Source organism: Vicugna pacos, chromosome 13 (assembly GCF_048564905.1).
Source record: "Vicugna pacos chromosome 13, VicPac4, whole genome shotgun sequence".
Classification (NCBI taxonomy): Eukaryota; Metazoa; Chordata; class Mammalia; order Artiodactyla; family Camelidae; genus Vicugna; species Vicugna pacos.
The window spans coordinates 18,115,526-18,135,998 of NC_132999.1; the positions used below are offsets into that span (position 1 = coordinate 18,115,526).

At 41.6% G+C, this 20,473-nt stretch overlaps 1 protein-coding gene across 3 annotated transcripts in view; it reads right to left on the reverse strand.

Moving 5' to 3' along the window:
* PDE4B (phosphodiesterase 4B) overlaps positions 1-20,473 on the reverse strand; it is a 461,796-nt gene that overhangs the window by 127,485 nt on the left and 313,838 nt on the right. The window lies entirely within an intron of this gene.

Below are 20,473 nucleotides of genomic sequence, written 5' to 3' on the forward strand. Positions count from 1 at the left end.
CCCACTTCCTCTCCTGGTGGTTTCCATTCCCTGGGAATCCACGCAAAGCCAGCCCTGCCCTGCAGCTGCCAGGGAGCCAGCAGGTGGCGGAAGACGGCTACAACTCCCTCCAGATGCACCTCTCCGCCTCCGATCGGAGCAGGTGGGGCTGCTTGCCCGTCCTGGAAGGAGAAATAGGACTGAAGCCTTATTCATAAGCCTGGGAGGAAATATCAGGGTAGATACCACAAGGTGTGTACGTGAAACCTTTTATTAAACTAAGGGAGGCTCCACTTCCAAGAATTCAAGCTAAGCCAGGAGGTTGCAGAGTTGCCTGCAATGGTCCCTGTGGTGGCTGTTACCGATCTCCCACTTCTGTAACAAAGACTCATGAAGCAGCGTCCTAGGAATAACTCACTTCTGAGTCAGAGGAGACTTCTCTTTTCCAACTCAGTCCTTCTCTAGATGTAAGAGAAGTCTCATAGTATATAATATACAATAAGTCTCTGGTTTATTCTCATAGAGCCCCCCTGAAAAGACCGCAGACTACAGAAGAAGAGGTCTAAGCTCGCAGGTCAGCCGAGTGGCTCACCACCCCTTGGGGAGAGCGTTCTGCGTCTCGATTTTGCTTTTCTTTCTTAAAAATTTACTCATGGAGTGTCATCTACATCACTGGATTCTCACAACTCTGGGCTGATTCTCTTCCCCTCATTTCAAAGAGGAGAGAAAAAAAAAGAGGTGCCAAAATGGGAAGCTGTGAACAATTCTAAAGCGCGAACTCTTCTAATTACATCCTATCATCTGTGCCCAGGGGCATCTGCATATCCTCACGGACCCTCCTTGACCCCAGAACCGACCACACTGGGCTGTACTTGAGCTTACGTATCTCTTTCACTCCATTAGACTGCGCCTTTGAAACAGGGACTAAAGCCTTATTCATCTTATGTTCCCAGGGCCTAGAACGGAGTTTCACGCCGGATGGCAGATAACAAATATTTGCTGAACAAATGCGAGGACCTCACCAGTTGATATCTTTTATCTGACAAAAAGCCACTTCTGTTTGGATTAAAACCTCTGGCCAGTAGAGACCTTAGAGGAGTTCCTGAGTGGGGTCAATAGGTTCCTTCTCCCTCGTTCTCCCCCATCCTCCCTGCAGTATCCCAGGAATTCCATCCCACAAATTTTGGCTTTTGAGAACATTTTGTCTACAGTAAGGTGTACGTTTAGGTATGGAGTCTGTGTGTGTAAGCGTGTGCTGTTGGGGGGGTATATTTGTGAAAAACGGCTATGTTTCTGTAAAGTTCTGTTAGAAAATATTTCCTGCAATTATGTTCAGAAACTAACATCTTCAAATGCTTGCTTATCATTTTGATAAGAATAACCATTCACTAAGATGCCTGTATTGGCCGTCACCTCCATGTGCTATCTGGTCCCCCTGTACATGGGGGAGCTGCACAGGGGTGTGCTTTTTCACCCACAATGATAGTGACCCACCTTTATATAATTAATGGCTGCAGGCTGCAGCCAGTCCTAATTTCTAATGAAGGACTTAACTGTGCAAAATCACAGTCAGCATGACGTAAAGCCCGTGTCCCAGCTGAGAGCGAGCAGACCTCCTCCGGCCACAGTTAGAGCAGAACATCACAGTCCTGCCCTCAGAATCCAGTTCCAAAGTCTTGCCTTCCCTTGACATTCAGCTCATCTGAATTCTAGAAGCAGTTGCCCACAGCTTTTCTTTTTTTCCTGGGGGCTTTGAAAACTACATCCACAGCCATAATCCAAACCTGCTTTCCCCACAGACGGCTTTAAGCAGACGTAGCTGAGTAACGCCCGTGAGCTCTGGGATTCTGGGGCTCTGGCTTCCAGATCCTGCTCTGTGGGGAAATAACGGACGTGAAACCAGGGGCTCCCTGCATGCTGCCCCCCCACGTCTTAGTCCTTCCCCACGGAAATCAGTGAAGCAGTGAATCAGAAGATTGTTGAGGGACCTCCGAGATTAATCATCTTACAGAGATTTTAGAAATGGAAGCAACACTGCTTCTCAAGTGTGGTTTTTTATATGGTTAATGATAACTCATTCACTCAATAAATATTTATTAGCACCCATTATGAAACAAGGCACTGTTCTAGAGCTGAGAATTCAGCAGTGTGTAAGACGGACAAGGTTCTTGTGGGAAGAGATGGACAGTAAATAAATCAAATGAGATAATTTCAGAAAGTGATAAATGCGATGGAGAAAATAAAACCTAAGGTATGGTGGAGACAGGTGCAAGAAGAGTCTTTCTTTAGTTTGTGTGGTCAGCGGGCCCACCTTTACAGCTGCGTGGACTGTTCATTGCTCTACACCAGGTGCACCGCCCAGATTCCTCAGGTGGTGTCATCTGAGATGAGCTCTGATAGGGGCAGTAGTAAATTCTGTCCTCCCGTCTCCATTTTCACTCCCTTTTAAACCAAAGAATTGGGTCAAGTGATATTTGGGTTTGAATGCGGTGCCGTTTATTAAGCTAGTGACTTAATTTTCCTCTTCCCTGCTCCCCCCTTTTCTGAGCTGAGTTAGCTGCTCCATGGCCTCATACAGCGATCTCTGTACTGACATCTGTCTATTGGTGTATCTCCACCATAGCACTTGTTCAGCGTAATTGTTCATGTTTTTCTCTGCCTCCACAGGGCTGTGTTTCTTGAAGACACAGGACCTCTTTTTCATATTATTCATCCCATTGCCAAGGGGCATGCTTGTCAGAGGTACTTAATAAATGTCTGATGAATAAAAAAAATGAAGGATCCTGGGACCAGGATCCTCTTGATGCCCACCACTGACAGCACAGATGTACTTCTCCAACAAAAAGGAGCGTTAAGTAGTGTGGGGACATGGAGCCATCTCCTGCCCTCTGCTGTAATCACCCCTAAAAGCCAGCTCCATGAAGAAGAACCAGGGGTTTGCTACCAAATGCCACCTGCAGAAAGGGGCTGAAACTCCTTCCACAGGGTACCAAGCCCAAGAAGGAGGCAAATGATCCCACCTGGCAATGGTCATCCTCATCCTTTGGTGTTGATGGCGTCAGGGATTGAAATGGCATGAATATTCCTCGTGATGTCCCTTTGGCTGAGGGGTCTATGTTGCACGTTATTTTATTTGTTGAGCTCTTTTCTCAGGTTGTTAACATTTCACTAAAGAAATGCATAAGCAAAAATTTAATACCAATATCTAATTTTTCTAATAGGATTGTAAGATGAGGGTCATTTAAAAATTTTTGTTTTAAATGCTTAGGAGCATATTTTAATGTGATCTTTTTATAACTTTGCATTGTGCTACTCCTATATTATACGATTTAATGCACAAGAAAAAAATAGGACCGATGTAAACAATCCTACCTCGTAATTATAAGAACATTATTTCTAACATGTTTCCAAAATGCTCTGCCCAACTATTTCCAGGTAAAAATATAATGTTCAGAAACAGGAATGTTATGAAGTAAGTATATGTTTCTTTGTTTTCTAATTATGGCTGAAATTTCATAAACCCAGTTGCAAACTTCCATTCTCTGAAACCTTCTAAGAGAATAGGACAACTCAACGCTTTCTCCCAGAGGTCTCCCAGATGAGAATAATTTTGTGTGGGAATGTGTTTTGTGTGTGGACTTTATAAAGCAGGGGTGTGGGAGGGTGGGAACTTACTATGAGGCTGAGAACTTACTACTTTGCATTGCTGCTGCCCTAGCTGCACTTCAGATGTACATATTATTCTCCTAGCTCAGTAATTTTTTTTAGCCTACAATCTCCACTCTCCCTAAAAGGTTACCATAAAAGATATTCAAATGGCCTCTTAATGAGATATAAATACTCTCATTTATAAGTTTGGTAGGCCTGCCAATAATAAAATCTATTAATTAAATAAAATATTTATTAAGAAATATGATGCCAGTTTCCAGTAGCTCAAAGGCAAGTGGAATTAACTACAAGAGAAATGAGATCAATCTGGGAAAACCTCTTACTCAATCAGTAACAGCTTCAAGAAATTGCTGCTTTCTTTTATAAGTTCTCACATACCATCTGGAAATCAGTTCCCGATTTCTGCTTGAAACCTACAGCTAAAATATTGTAGATAAATGGTCAATTTAGCACATTTGTATATGCTCCAGTGATGGGGGACATGTTAACCCCATGAGACAATGAATTTCTCATTGTCTTTTGTATTGTTTTGATTGCTTAAGACTTGGGCCAGAGAATTTGAATTTATTCTAATCTTTAGCCTAAACCTCCTCCAGGAACTCCCACCATCCTCCATCCACTTACTCACCCCGTCTCTCTCACTGTGGTAAACAGAGCTGTCGTCTATTCAGTTGAATCATCCGTGACTTGGCATCCTTCCTCAACCCCACTTCCTCTACTCCAGATGACCAATGAGTCCTATCTCCCTTACATCAGAGCTATACAATCTCTCTCTGCTGCCACTGCTTTATCGAGACATTAAAATCTCTCCTGAACTAGAGCAGCTACCCTGTGAATCTCCCTGCTTCCACTTTCCCTTCATCCTCCAAACCCTTCTCTACATAACAGCAAGAGCAATCTCTTAACACAAACATCAAATCATGTCATTGCATTTAGCATAAAATCCAAACTCCTTACCTAGATTACAAGTCCCTACATGATATCACCCCTGCCAGCCCTCCAACATCACCTTGTGTTCAGCTTCAAGGGCTTTCTTTCTGTTCCAGAAACATGCCCAATCCTTTCCCACCTCAGCAATTTTGCAAGTGTGCTTTGTTCACTGGTATCTTTTCTTTGCTTCGAACAGTTCCTGGCTTATAGAAAGTGCTGAGTAAATATTTGTTGAATAAATGAATAAACGCTGCTCTCTGCTTATTATCTTCTTTACTCTTGGTACGGCTGCCTTCTCATTTTTTAAGCCTAGTTAAAAGTCACCTAGTTAAAAAAAAATTCCTTCTCCAACCCATTATTTTAAAAGGATGATCCCTTTCATCATAGTACCTATTACAACTTTTTGCTGCATCTCTTTGTATGCTTGCTATGTTTGAAATTGTGTTTTGTCACGTAAAACTCCAGGCTCCATGAGGGTCATCTATGGTATTTACTGATGTATTAACTAGTGTCTGGAAGTGTGCCTAGGATGTGGTGCTGGTTCCGAACCAATGTCCGTTCAGTGGATTAATGAATGAATAAATGAGTGTGTGAGTATATTAAATAACAACAATCACTTCACTGATTCAGAGCAGAGCCAACTTACTGCTATTTTTCAAAAAATAATTCTTCATTAGGAGAAGGACTCATTTATTGATTTCCTGTCATTGGCACAGCTCCCACACTAATCCTCAGAAAGCTCAAATTTAAAATATCAGTTGGCATAAAAACGTGTTACAGGTTTGAAGCGTTTTTTGGGGATTATTACGCTGGGCTTATTTCAGAAAATGAGACTCGTTCTGAGATCAAATTTCACGAGTCATTGACCTTTCAGAGACAGCTTCAAGTAGGTGTTGAGGTCTGTACGGAGGCTGCATTTCCAGTCCTACGTTGGTGAAAGGCCATTAACTTAATATCAAGAACCTGGTATTTCAAAAAATTATATTGTCTAGAGAACAAATAGGCTATCTAGCCCTTTTTTTGGTGGAGGCAGGGGGTGGAAGGAGTGGCAGCATGGTTTGCTATTAACTCAAATCATAATCATAAAATTGGAAATCATTGCCTCAGCCTCCGGTCTACAGGGCACTTAATAGTGTTTACGTCAGTTAACATCTGGCCTCCAAATGTTATCAGTCTCATATGCTGCACCTGCAGACAGCCTGGCATTTGAGTTTTAAATATGTTCTTTTGGAAAGGAAGGAGGGCTGAGCAAAGGAAGATCAGAGAGAGTAGAGGGGGGAAAATGAGATCACAGAATCTTTTCTCCTTGATTTAGGCAGTAAAGCTAAGAAAAGTGACACACTTTTTTTTTTTTTTCCTCACAGGTGTAGAGAACTTACTGTGTGCTGGGCCATGTGTTAAGTGTCTGGTAGACCTTAACTCATTTCACTGCTATAATTACTCTGTTAACTTGATCCTATTTATACGAAAAGGGTTTGTTCAAAGGGTTTAAATACTTTGCTGAAGACCACTCAGCTACTGAATGCTGGATCTGGGACTGCAACCCAGTTTGACTGGAACCGTTAACAAATTCAGTCAACTCACTCACATCAGCAAACAACTGCTCGGTCTTTCCCCTCATTACCATCGATACATTTCCAGGTTTATATCTGAAGCCAAGCCTTCTGCTCTGAACCCTACCCTTTCTCCCCCACTCATAGATGGTCCTACTTTGCTTGCTCCTGCATCATCATGTTCCATTTTGCACATCAGCAAATAATCGAACTGTAAAGATTTATATCTAAAACCAACCAACCCACAATAAAACAAACAAACAAACAAAAAGACTTCCACTGGATATATGAAAGTTGAAAGAATTCATCACCAGGAGACTTGAGGTGCAAGAAATGTCAAAGGAAATCCTTCAGGCAGAAGGAAAATGGCACCAGATGGAAATCTGAATCTACACAGTGAAATGAAGATTTTTTTTCTTATTAAAATCCCTGCAGAATATAGACTGAAAAGCAAAAATAATAACAATGTTTTGTGACATTTACAACACATGGAGAAGTAAACCATATAACAAGAGCATAAAGGCAAAAAAGGGAGAAGTAAAAATATATTGTGAGAAAGTCCTTATACTATATGTACTGTCTGAAGGTAGACTGTGGTAAATTAAAACTTACACTAGAATCCCTGAAGTAACCATTCATTATTTTTAAAGAAGAGCTATACCCAAGGAAATCAAATGGAAGCACAAAATAGTTAATTGTCCAAAACAGCAAAAAAAGAGAAAAAAGCATATAATAAGCAGGACAAATAGAAAACAAACAGCAACAAGGTAGCTTTAAACCTGACCATGTTAATAAACTCTTTAAAGGTAAATGGTCTTAACTCCACAATTAAAAAGCAGACATTTTCAAGATGGATAAAAGAGCATGAGCCAACTATACACTGCCAGTAATAAGCCACTTTAAGTACAAAGACACAAATAAGTTTAAGGGGAAAGAATGAAAGAAGATACACCATGATAACACCAGTGAAAGAAATCTAGAATGGCCAAATTAGTATACGAATAATTAGATTTCAGAGCAAAGAATATTATCAGGATAAAGAGGGAGCATTTCATTGATAAAGGAGACAGTTCGTAAAGAGGATATAACAATTCTAACAAGGTTTGTGCATAATGACAGAGTTTCAAAATACAGGAAGCAAAAAAGGACAAATAGAAAAATCCACAATTATGACTTCAGTAATTGATAGAACAAACAGACAGAGACCTAGTTAGGACACAGAAGACTTGGACAACACTCCCAATGTGACCTGACAGGTGGGAAACTACAGCTACCAAAAGCTGAATGCACATTCTTTTCAAGCGTACACGGAACATTTGCCAAGATAGGTAATATTCTAGGCCATAAAATAAGTCTCAGTAAGTTTTTAAAAATCCAAGTCATATAAAGTATGTTCTCTGATGGGAGTGAAATTAAGTTAGAAGTCATAACAGAAAGATCTCTAGTAAAGTTCCATGTATTTAGAAATAAACATTCGAAATAACTCATGAGTTAGAGACAAAATCAAAAGAGAAATAGAAAGTGTTCTTAACTGAATCAAAATAAAAGCCTGATGTATCAAAATCTGTGGGATGCAACTAATGCAGTACTTATGGGAAAATTTATAGTACTTAATATTTGTATTAGAAAAAGAAGAAAATACACAACCTCAGTTTCTACGCGAAGAAACTAGGGCAAACAAGAGCAAACGAAATGCAAAGTAAGCAGAAGAAAGAAGGGAAGAAGGAGGAAGAGGAGGGGGTGGGAAGAGAAAAGACAGTGGAAATACAATAGAGGAAGAGGGTGAGAGAATCAATGAAGCCAACACAGGTTCTCTGTGTAAGCACCAAAACTGACAAACTTCCAGTCAGATTTACCAGGAAAAAAAAGAGAAGATACAGATTAACAATGTTAGGAATGAGAAGAGAGACAGCAGTACAGATTCTAAAGATATTATAAAGACAGTAAGGAAAAATATTGTGATTAACTTTATGTCAATAAATTTGGCAACAGATGAAATGGATAAATTTCTTGAAAAACACAAAATACTAAAGCTTACTCAAGAAGCGATCATGTGAATAGGACCGTATCTATTACAGAAATTGGATTTTAATGTTTAAAACATTCCTACAAAGAAAACTACAAGCCCAGGTGGCTTCCTTGGTGAATTCTGCCAAAAATTTAAAGCAGCAGTAACACTAATTCTACACATCCTTTCAGAAAGTTGAGGGGGAGGGCACACTTCCCAACTTACTGTATAAGGTCAGTTTTTCTCTGACACTAAAATCAGACAAAGACAACCCAAGAAAAGAAAACTACAGATAATTTCTCCCATGAACACACATGGAAAAATTTTTAACAAAATTATAGCAAATTGAACCCAACAATATGTAAAGAGGATAACATTATGATCAAGTGGGGTTTATTGAAGGAATATAAGGTTGTTATAATACTCCCAAATCAGTCAAAGTCATTGTTATTATCAGACTGAAAATAAATGTGACCATCTATCTTAGTAGATGCGGGAAAAAAAATTCGATAAAATTAAATACCTATTCTCCATAAAAAACTTCCAGAAAATTAGCAATAGAATGGACATTTCTCAACCAGGTAAAGAGCATCTATGAAAAACCTACATCCAACATGATACTATAGAGTAAAGGACTGAATTATTTCCCCTGAACATTAGGGGAAAAGTCAGAATTTCTGTTCTCACCACTTCTACTCAGCATTTTACTGGAGGTTCTAATCAGCGCAATAAGGCAAGACAAACATAAAAGCATCTACACTGGAAAGGAAGAAGTAAAATTGTTTCTGTTTATAGACAATATGATTGTCAATGTTGTATATTCATCGCAGCTTTGCTATAGTAAAAACTGGAAACAACCTAAATGTGACAGGTGAACAGACAAACAGATTGTAACATAGCAATACAATGCAACATCACTTAGCAATACGGAAGAACAAAGTATCAATACCTGCCACAACATTAATTCATCCCAAATGAATTATTCTTAGTAAAAGGAGGTAGATAAAAGAATACACATTGTATGACTCCATTTATATGAAATTCTAGAAAATAAATGTAATCTATAGTGACAGAGGACGAGTCACTGTTTTCTTCCGGGGGGCAGTGTTGCAGAGGGGCAGTAGCATGGGATGGATTGCGAAGGAAAACTTTTGGGTTTGATGAATATCTTCATTATCTTGAACGTAGTGATGATATTCTGAGTGTATATGTGTCCAAACTGTACTCTTACAAAAAGCATTTTTTTTAACATCTTTCATACCTAAATAGTTTTTAAAAGAAAACTTGTGATTATCACACGTAACCCTGTACCTTATTGTTTCATTTTTTTTGCACTCTTTTTTAAGCAAAACTTTTCAAAAAGTTGTTTTACTTGCTGTCTCCATTTCCTCAACATCTATGCTCTTGTCAATATATCACAATCAAGATTTGGTCCCCAGCACTTCAGAGGAAATCCTTCCTGTCACGATCATCAGTGGCTTACGTCTTACCCAAACCAATGATCAATTCTCAGGCACCATCTTTCTCAAAGTGCCAGGAATATTTGACATCATCTTTCTCTTATTTTGACTTTCAAGGTATCCTCTTCTCCTGGTTTTCTTCCTATTTCCTTGACTGCTTTAGGTCTTTAATCTCTTCCCAAACTCTACATGTTAGAGAGCCCCGGGGCTCAGCTCGCAGACGTGCTTTCTTTATCTACACTCATTTCCTATGTGATTCTATCACTGCTTTTATCATGGCAGAAAATATTATCTGTTCACCAGTGACTCACTAATGTGTTTAAAACATTGACGATTATAGGAATGGTATGATGAATGGCCAAGAGGCTCACTAACCAGACAAGGCTGGACACCTCAAGAGGAGCAAAGACAGTTTAAAAGCTAAACATTTGAAAGTGCGGTACAGATGCCAGGTGCTGCCAGAGAGGCTCCCAGGCTGTGCTTTCCAGTGTGTTCAAGACACTGTCTGCACTGCTTGTGTGCATCGCTGTCCTCAGCGCTGGTAGTAATTTTATGTAAAATGCATTCAATTTCTATAAAACTACTTAGCATTGATTTTGCATCTGAAGAGTTTCAGAAACGTCAATGTTCCAAAAATAAACAGTATCATGATTCTGTTAGGGCTCAGGCAGAGTCTCCAGGCTTTGCTGTTCTTCACCATTATTTTTGGAAATTAAATCTTCCTGCAATTGAAACCAAATACCTCTGAGCACGTCACAGCTTGCCCTCATCAGGGTGGGCAGCAGCCCCTGCTTTCCTTCCCTATAGCCAAGATAAGGTGAGGCCAGTCAAGCTTGGGGGATGACTTCAGCAGTACAGTCTCCTTGGGGAACGGGGAGATCCTTGTACCCTGCACCTGACCCTCACCTGGAGAAGGAGAACCTAAATCACTACCACAGGCTCCAGCTTGTCTTCCCAGAGCAGTCCTTTCAAAGGAGGGTGACAGGATCATTGGTGTTAGGAGGTGGACAGAGCAGTTTTTATTTTGTTAACCAATGTGAATCCATTTTCCGCTTCAGATATCAATTCCTATTCGTGACTCCTTAGTTTGGAAAGGGCATTGCTACTTTCCAAATCCAGCTTTTCAATAGCAGCAACAGTCATTTGCCTCCAAATTTAAGTATGGAGGAAACACATTTGCAAAGCATCCTCTTCCTTTTAACTGCTTCTGCTACGTCCCGGTGATTCGACTGACTCACTCACAAACAGTTAGACGAGTCATTCGAAGGGCTGATTTATCTGATAGAGGTATCCCCTGAATATTTTTTTTCTCAGTTCTGTCAATGATCCTGTTTCCGTGTTTTATCTTTTTACAACCAATTCTCTCAACATGGATTTCCTCTTTAATACTCAATTATCTTAACCTACTGGTAAATTACCCAGTCAAACCAAAACATCAGTTGCAGTAATCAAAAGGACAGAGGGCTCCTCACGTCGTGTTTATGATGCACATGTTTCTGACTCACAGATGTATGTACTGTGTTGTGTGTCACCTCAATAATGTGGCATTAGTTGGACAAATAAAAACCACTACCTCACGCAGTCTTGCTGAGTTTCTTGCCTGTTTCCTTCTTGATGTTTTACATGAGTCACTTAACTTCTTCAATATTCTTCAATATGCTTTTTTTTTTTTTAAATTCTATTCTATTCCATTCTACCCTGGACAAGGAAGCCATAATGCTCTTTCCATTTTCCATGCAGGTTTTACAACTTAGGAACAATTTTAATGTAGAATTGAGAGATGCTTAAGGTCATCTATTTTTTAAAAATATAAGCAGCAGGAACTTTCATTCTTATTAGGAAAACTGAGCTTGGGAATGGTTGATTTTGGGCTTTGTCTGTTTATAGGCTAAAAGTTTTTCTGACGCACAAACTGTAAATCTCATTGTTATCTTGGGGAAAATATGACAGAAAAGGGCCGAAAACTCTCAACCATCCCTTAGTAACTCCTGAGGTAGGATTTTCCTGTCTGCTTGGTACTCAGGGCACTTTTCAAACTTCTCCTCTCTTTTTTCTTTTAAAAAACTGCAGCACAAAATTTGCAGTGTAATTTAACCCTCCTGTGCCAGAAGCCCTGCTACGTCACCGCTGCAGACAGAAGCACATTTCCACTCATCCGTCTGGTAGTCAAGGTCCTAATGGTGTGACCTGAACCTGACCTTCTGAGCTAGGATGGCTCATCTATGCTCCAGCCAAGCTGAATTATGCCTGCTCCCAGAGCTGTATTTATTCTCTTTTGCTTATGCTCTTCCTACGTCCTAGACTATCCTTCCATCTAGAATAAGCTTTCTGACATTTCCACAAATCCATATCCAAGTCTGAGCAAGGGACTAGGTGGGGGGATGGAAAGCCCAAGAATTTGGGAGAATTCAGTAGCTCCAGCTGCGGGAACGATTGCCTAGACACTGGTAAGCTTCCCGGTGCCGTCAGCCCCATTAAGAAACACTCAGAGTGGCTCAGGGGGTCCCCTATATAGTGGGAAATGATTGCCCTGGGAAAGCTTGACTTGAAGCAGTTTAATGTAATGGATCACACAGAGGCTTTGGAAGGAAACAGACCTGGCTCTGAACAGCAGCTATTTGCTAACTAAAGGGCCTTGGATCTAACCTTTCTGAGCCTTAGTTTCCTCATGTGGAAAATCGTGATAGAAGAGAAAACTAAAGACTTGCCCTAAGGATGAAGTTGAACAGTACGTGTAAATATGTAGATGTTCAGTTGTACAGTTGGCTAGCAACGCCAGCACAGGATATATGCAGAACGGAAATGGCAGGATAGTTTATTCAGACAAAGGGCAAGAAATTTTGCCATTCCCTGCCCCAAGTCCTGAAAGATAATGCCCCCAGATCTGCACAGCAAACCCAAACGTCCTCTTGTGGCCTTAGAAGCTTTTGGAGTGTGGTGTAGGAATTCAGCGAAGACTTGAGAACCCTTAGGTCTGTGAAGGCATGGGAGCCTCCTAGTACCAGAGGCTCTGGGAGGATGGCCCAAAGCCAGGAGGCTGAACGGAGTCTTGGAAGATAAGCAGCCTGGGAAGAACCAGACTGTGTGTGGCAGCCATGGACTGGCTGCTCCAGGGGCTCACACCATCTCTGTCTCCTCCTCTGCTTTGAGGCTGAGAGTGTCCAAGTGACATCGTTTTGGCCGATGAGATGTAGATGGAAGTCTCTGGGAAAGGTGTTCCTTCCCAAATCTTAGGTCAGATACAGGAAAAACTGCCATTTTTATAGGTTAAAAAGCAGTTGAAAGTCACCAGTTTCAGATGTTCAACCTATAGAAGACAAATTTACTTCCTAGGAGAGCTCTTTATCTTTAGCTTTTCACTCTTTCCTTTCCTTTTTTTTTTTCTCCCCCTGCCTGGAACAGGGAACTCAATGTACAGACAATCAGTAGCAATCATGGCTTTGAGGATAAGCACCAAGGTGGCAGAAAAAGAAGGTAAAAGGATCCTGAATCTCAGGACACACTGAGCAATGGAGGGGCCTGGACCACCCACCCCTGACATTCCTGATGCAGGAGACAAACAGTCCTCGTTGTTTAGCCACTGCAGTAGGGGGCTGCGTCTGCAGCTGGAAACACCCCTAGATGATGGCACGGTGCCGAGTCAGAAGGCGAAGGACCAGTGGACCTTAACTGGGCCAAAGAACTGACCCCAGAGAAACAGGCTTCAGGGAGTAGAGTAACCTCTCTGGGTGATCGAAACATTGCGAGTAGAAACAGACCTTGTGTGGTCTTTGGAGGCAACATAGTATGATCCGTTTCTCGGGAAAAAAAAAAGATGGGAAAAAAAGGGAAGGGAAAGGGAGGGGAAGGCAGAGGAGGAGAGGGGAGGTAAATGAAGGGAACAGAGGAGAAAGAAAGCAGTGCTAGGAGAGCTGCAGTTTAAACTATCTGGTCAGGTTAACAAAGCAAGCATCTCAGGGAATATTTGGCTGAGGAAACAGGAAGTCAAAAGACCCTAAGGCAAAAATATCCCTGGAGATTTTTTTGTTTTTGAAATAGAGTTGCTGTACAATATTATGTAAGTTGCAGGTGAACAATATAGTGCTTCATAATTTTTAAAGGTTATACTCAGTTTATAGTCACAAAATACTGGCTCTATTCCCTGTGTTGCATAATGTATCTCTGTAGCTTATTTTATACCTAATTGTTTGTAGCGCTGACTCCCTGCCCCTATGTTGACCTCAACTCTTCCCTCCCCTCCCCACACTGGGAACCACTAGTTGGTGCTCTGCATCATTCAGTCCGCTTCATTTTTGTTCTATTCACTAGTTTGTTGCATTTTTTAGATTTCACATATAAGTGATATCATACAGTACTTTTCTTTCTCTGTCTGACTTATTTCACTTAGCGCATTTGAATGACAGCCAATAGGCCAGTGTGACTGGAGTAAAGTGAGCGAGGGGGAGAGCAGGAGGAGATGAGGGCGGGGGCCGTTCATATAAGGCTGTCCTGAAGCACGTGTGGGAGAGCCAGGGGGCCAGTGGTGCCTGCAGGGTTTTATACCTGAATTAGAAGGCCTGAGATGTCATCACCTGAGATAAGGAAGACAGTGGAAAGAGCCAGTTCTGGGACTGGGGGTGAAGACCGGATCACGTTAACTTGCAGATGACAAACATCAACGAAAAGACGTCAAGGAGGCAGCTGGGTATAAGTGGAGAGATACCCACTTCAGGTTCATGTGAATGTTTCCCAGATTCATAGGTCAGGAGTAGTCTGTGTAGGTATGCTCATTTTTTTTTTTTTGGAAACATAAAAGATAAACTTGTATTTGCATCTATCTCTTCTCAGTCTCCTTACACTGATATTTAGCTGATAGGGTTTATGTGAGAGTTTGGTGAGGATTTAAGTGAAATAATGTATACACAGGGCATCACAGAACAGATGTTAAGATACATAATACCTAACATACATCGTGTACTTACATTTTTCTAGGAATTTTGTTAAGCACCATGCCTAAATTAATATACTCAATCTTTCCAGTCAATTGATGGGGTAGATAATATTTTAAGCTCATTATATAAATGAGGATACTGAAGTCTAGACAACTTAAGAACATTGCCCTAGGTCACAGAGCTGTTAAGCAGCAGAACCTGGACTCATACAAAGAATCAATGTTCTTAAGCTACACGCTATACCAGAGTAACAAAGTCAGAAGCCCTTAGGGGTAATGTGTATTTATGCAATGATTCCTATATCCAACACTTAACTCAAAATTTACACACAGGTGTCTAACGGGCATCGTTGACGCCACGTGGCCAAAACAGAATCCTTTATTTTTTCAACTAACTCTGTTCCTCTGTTCAGTCCTTCAGTTTCCCATAATAATTAATGGCATTGTCATCGGCCCACTTGTTTTAAGCCAAAAAGCCAGGAATTAGCCTTGATCTCTCTTTTTTTCCTCATCTGGTGCATCCAACTCATCAGCAAGGCCCGGTAGCTCTATTTCCAGTATTTATCCCGTATTTGTATATTCTGTTCATATTCACATTTCCAGCTGTGATTTCAAGCTACCGTTATCTGTTATCTGGATTTTTTTTCAGTATTCACTGGTCTTCCTGCTTCCATTCTGGGCCCCTATAACCATTTTTACCCATAGTAACCAGACTAAACTAAAAAATATATATATATAAACCAGATCATACTTTAAAATCTTTTATATCTGTTCATCACATTAAGAATAAAATCTCACATCCTCACTCCAGCCTACAAGATTCTCCAGGATCTGCCCTCTGCTATCCTTCTGATCTCATTTTAAACTAGTGTCCTTCTTGCTCATTACATTTCAGTTGCACTGACCTTCCTTTTCCTTGAACTAACCAAACTCTCCCTCCTGCGGGGTCTTGTCCTTCCTGTTGGCTCTGCTTACCATCCTCTGTCCCTGGTTCTTCATATCATTGAGGCATCAGAGCAAATATCATCTCAGGAAGGACTTCCTGGTCTGCTCCATCTGTATTACCTCCTCCTCCTGCAAATACTCCACCTCACATCACCTTGCTTTATTTCCTTATTATTCACTTATCATTATTTGAAATTTTCTTGTTGCTTCTTTGTTTACTCATTTTTATCGGTCCCTCCCCACCAGAATGCAGACCTTGCGAGATTTGAGACCTTGCCCTGTCTTGTGCCCTGCTACATCTGCAGGGCCTCGTACGGTGCCTGGCATGTAGAAGACCTTCAACAAAGAGCTGTTGAATAAAGTTGGTTGACTGTAAGATAGTCAAGAGTAATTGCTGGGATCTTGGTGAACTGGATGCACACTCAGCTTAAAAGAATCTAAATTTAAATTTCTTTAAAAGATTTTGTTGGCCAAATCAAAAGATCTGTCAGAATTCCCGGCCCCTGCACTTCACCACTACACTCCTGACCCACCCTCAGCAATTCCACAAGGTTGAAGACCGGAAAAGCTAGAGACAGAATGAAGCAATTTCAGTATGCAAATGAGCAACTGCTTCCCAGCAAAGTATTTTCTGTCTCAGATCCATAGTGATTGCACCAACAGGAGAAACTATCCAGCTACCTAGCCTTTCTTTAAACAATAAATGTGTTATTCCCTCCGAGGGGAGAATTTATGGATGTGAAATGTTACAAATCCATGAAAACAAATTTGTTTTCAAAGGAAAACATGGGACTGAAACCTCCATTCATCAGGAAAATGAAATAAAACCGGAGATTCAAAAAAACCATATGAATTTATGTAAGTCAAACAGGGGTGCTTTAAAAAAGATTTCATAGCCAGGTTAAGCATAAAATATACTTCCTCTGGTTGCTGGGCCCAAATATTCAGTTTATAATTTCTAGAACCCTAGTCTAGATGAATCCTGGCTGCAGCTTTGCATTAAGTCTTACTTCCAAGGTTATCAGGAGAAATGCCACGGGAGCTGGTGCACCCGCATCCAAGGAGGGATGGGCACTCTTCACTTAATCCAGCTCACATCCACTGATGAGTGTAAAAGGATTCCTATTGCTCAGATCTCCCATTATAAAGTGTGGGGGTGAAAAATGTTTGCACTAACATGCAGGCTGCAGTAGGTCTTAGAAATAATATGCACTGAGTTGAGTAAGAGGAGGATTGATCATGTGCTATAGGTTCTGGAGAGCACGGGAAAACACTGATGATGTGGTTTCCGTCTGAAGGCAGTAGACAGCCTGACTGAACTGGGCTGAGGTGAGAGTGAGAGGTGAGGAGATAAAGACAACTTTTTTAAGAGTTTTGCTGTGAAGGGGAGGGCAGATGTGGGAGAGTGACTGGACGGGGTTGTGGAGTCCATTCTGCCTCTTTAACGCCATGCTTGAATGCTTGAGAGGGGGAAAACGATGACCCAGGTGCAAGATGCTGGTGCAAAGTCCTGGAGAAGACAAGCGGGATATCAGGTCTAGTCTGCAGTGGAGAGGCTGGACTGGGTTCATGGATTGTGTCCAAAGAAAGGGCAGAAGGCATCACTAGATTTGGGGACAGTTAGATAAATTAGCTCTCCTGTGGTTTCTTCTGTATTCTCTGTAAGAGTGAGATAGATGAACATGGTCCTGTAGGTTGCAGGACAGATGAGATGGTGTGAAACAGTTGTCTTAGAGACCTGGAGGATGAACTGACCTGAAACACACAGGAAAATGGCTGAGTAATGCAGACAGCTCATCTGAGACTTGTGGGGTCCTTAATTTAGAACGAGCCCAGGAGCATGGTTGAGTATTATTCTCCAGGCATGTTCAGCTGCTCTTTCTGGTGCTCATGCGGAGGAGGCATAGTTGGTCTAACCAGTTTTGAGATGTTGCCTGTGAGTATGGTGGGCAGCTAAGGATGCTTATAAAAGAGTGATTTTAATGATAAACTCTGAAGTCTAAGCTGGGTACAGAAAGAAATGAGGGATGTGTGTGTGGGGGGGGTTGAGGGCAGTAAGGGACAGTGGAAAGGTGGTAGGGTCAATGAACTGGTGGTCATCATGGGGTACAAGCCGAAGCAGTAAGGAACAGAGAGACGAGATGGAAAGATGGAAAGTAGGAGTGTGACAGCAAAATTCTGGAGTTGATTCAGTTATTGACAACTAAAGGGTCTAGGATAAACATGGGAGAGAAGATGGCTTAGTTGGTGTGAAGGAAAAGATTATTCAAAGTGATAGCAAGTAACTGTGAAACTAGAGTGCTGAATGGGTTATATACATGGATGTGGAAGTGACTGCAAACGATGACGAAATCTGTAATGGAGAGAAAGAGTGAGTCAGATGCTACAATATGCAGTGAGTTAGCAGTGACCCAGAGATCGGTGGATGACTAGACGCAGGAGGAGTAGTGAGTGATACAGTCTGACGGCATGCACTTCGAAGGGGCCAGGCTTTCAAGAGAGAAGAGAAATAAGATGGTTCCTAAGCAGCAATGAAAAGTAAGGAGGACGCCTCTTCTACCTCTGGGCCCTCCGGTGCACAGGATATGGGAGAAAGGAAAAGGCAGCTACCTCTTGAGGGCACTGCGAGGGTAGCTCAGAGCCCAAGGGAGGGCTAGGTGACAGACTAAGGAAAGGGAACAATGGTCTAACAGACCGAGCATGTGGGAAATCTTGATGATTCCCAGACCAAGAGCTCCATCAGCATGGTGGGAAAGGTTAGGGGAGATTACTTTACAGGGGATGGGCTGTGTCAGGTCATCCAGGACTGAATATCAGGGTGATTATGGGAGGTTTAGACTTTTAATGGTAACAGAGGAAAACAGGAGCTAAGAACCATGAGAGGAATGGTGATGAAGGGTGAGAAGGTCAGAGGGAGGAGAGAGAAGGTTTTGCAACTGAAGTTCCTCAAGGATCTTACCTGTTTGACTATCAAAGCAGCACAGATTAGGAGAGACAGAGGGAAGAACAGATGGTACATAATCAGGAGACCTGGCCTTGAGTATGATTCTGTCACTTAATTGCTATATGACTTAGGAGAATTTATATATTTAATTTTAAATGATATAATCTATAAACTGGTTTTAATACTGCATACTTCATAGCATTGCTACTAAGATTAATCTTTGATTAATATGTTTGGCTTTTTATGAAAAACAGAGTACACCGGATTCTTTTTTTTTTTAATGGAGGTACTGAGGATTGAACCCAGGACGTTGTACTGCCAAGCATCCACGCTACCACTGAGCTACACTCACCCCACTAAGTACACTGGATTTATTGTTTGGTTTCCAAGCATTCATTTCCATTCTTAACAATATCTCAGTTTACCCTTAAGCTACTTGGTCTTCCCCACTAGATAAAGTCAGTTGACAGAACAATCAGAGGTCCTGCATAAATCAAGCCAGGAGCCTGCCTGTGATCCTGATCCCAGCCAGACAAGATGCCCCATCCTTGGAATTTAAGTCTCAGCTAAAGGGACAAAGAAGCGAAACGGCTAGAGTTCGTCTTCGTCCTGGCGGGGTGGTCTTTGTCGGATGGTTCTGTGTGGGAGGCCTCTCTGGAGGGCCCTGCTTCTTTCCTCCAGGGCTGCCTTTGTTTTTGAATTTTCAGCGCTGGCTCTCCAAGCTTTCAACAAGTGTAGGAGATCCCAGTATCTTTTCAATAAATTCCCATTCAAGTTAGTCAAAACCAATGTCTCTTGTAAGAAACCAAAGAACCTTGATATATGAATACCGATGACTCATAGCAGTAAAGGCAATTCATCCGTTTGCCAGTTTAGACTGAAATAGCCAAGGCTTAATCGGAAAAAGAAATGAAGAGATCAAGTTCATATCACTCCTCGGAGCCCTGGCAACATTTTCAACTTATTCTCCTTCAAAGTGCTATCAGTCCCAATCGACGTCATTACCCATCTCCAGAAGGCTCTCGGCAACAATTTTAAGACACCTTTCTAAAGCTGTAAATTGGCCAAACCGGTCCCAGGAAATCCAAGTCTGTGCCATTGAGAACTAGCAGCCCAGGGAAAGGCAGTTGAAGAATGTGAGTAGGGAAGGAGAAATCACAGATGAAAGATAAATTAGCCACCAAAAAAAGCCATGACTCAAAAAAGGGAGCATCCATTCTAATTTATAATGCAAAAGGCTCCTCCGTCCTCATCCATCTTAGCCTGCAAGCTCAGCCCACGAAGCTTCTTTGCAATCTCAATAATCAGTTGTGATAACTAATATCCACTTAAAAAGCCCCTCAGCTCCGTCCTGCGTTAAGAGGATGCCGATGTGCCAGGCTCCTGAATGTCTCCTACTTTATTCCTAGGAACTTAAGGAGAGACAATTTGGAAACCGTAAAATGTTTTCTGTCTCTAATGGATAGGAGGTGAGGCAAAGGGAAGACTACCTGAACAGAGAAGGACTGAAAATGAATCTAAGTTACAATGTTTTGAAATAGAAGGGGATCAAAGAGCATTCTTGTTAGCAGCTGCTCTGCTCTGCTCTTTCTCTGGTAAGTAAAATAAATGTCCAACCTTGTGAGCTTTTTTACGGCTCAGCCTCAGACCACTTCTAAGGCTCCAGACATTTCCTGAACTCCCTGCTTCCTCCCTTCCACCTCGTTTTATCCTGTCACTAATAGCTTTTATCATCCCTTGTGAGTTTTCCTCCTCACAAGGCGTGGAGGATGTAGCTTCCTCAGCCCACAATTCCATGTTGCTGTGGAAGGTAAGTCGGCGGGCCTGTCTAGTTTTATGGGTTTTGATGCTAATCATGATAGGGAAAGCTATCAAGGAATCACAAAAGTAACAAACTAGAGAAATTATAAAGGTTTCCAGAATTGTGCAAAGTCTGTAGTCTCTGGTTGTGTGGTCAGGCCACTCAAGGTGGCTGCTCTCCTGCTCTCTGCACACCCTCTGCTCAGCGAGCGCCTGCTTCACCTACACCCAACTCACTTGACTGACCTTCCTACG